Source organism: Eumetopias jubatus, unplaced genomic scaffold (assembly GCF_037043125.1).
Source record: "Eumetopias jubatus isolate StellerSeaLion01/CBP00866 unplaced genomic scaffold, mEumJub1_p1.0 scaffold_13, whole genome shotgun sequence".
In the NCBI taxonomy this organism is placed as follows: Eukaryota; Metazoa; Chordata; class Mammalia; order Carnivora; family Otariidae; genus Eumetopias; species Eumetopias jubatus.
Window position 1 is genome coordinate 28623242 of NW_028274819.1, and position 331 is coordinate 28623572.

Consider the following 331-nt stretch of genomic DNA (forward strand, 5'->3'; position numbering starts at 1 on the left):
TCAGTGGGGCTGGCTCTGGGAAGTGGTGGGGTCAGTGGTAGGGAGATGCTGAGGCAGGAAGGCACCAGACCCTGTAGGGCCTTGTAGGCCTTGAAACCCATCTGAGAGAGACTTACAATGACTTGAAGATGCCCTTCCTAGCAGAGAAAGAAGTTCTGCCTTTGTTACACAGGTAAATGTGCGCATATTCTAAACATTCTAGTAATCAGATTAGAAGCCCAGAGCCTTTGTCATCTTACTCACGTAATCCCATCCCACTGTTAATTTTGTATGAACAAGAATGTCACAGAGAGTGCGTGTGAGGTCAAACACCACAGGACACAGCAGAAAA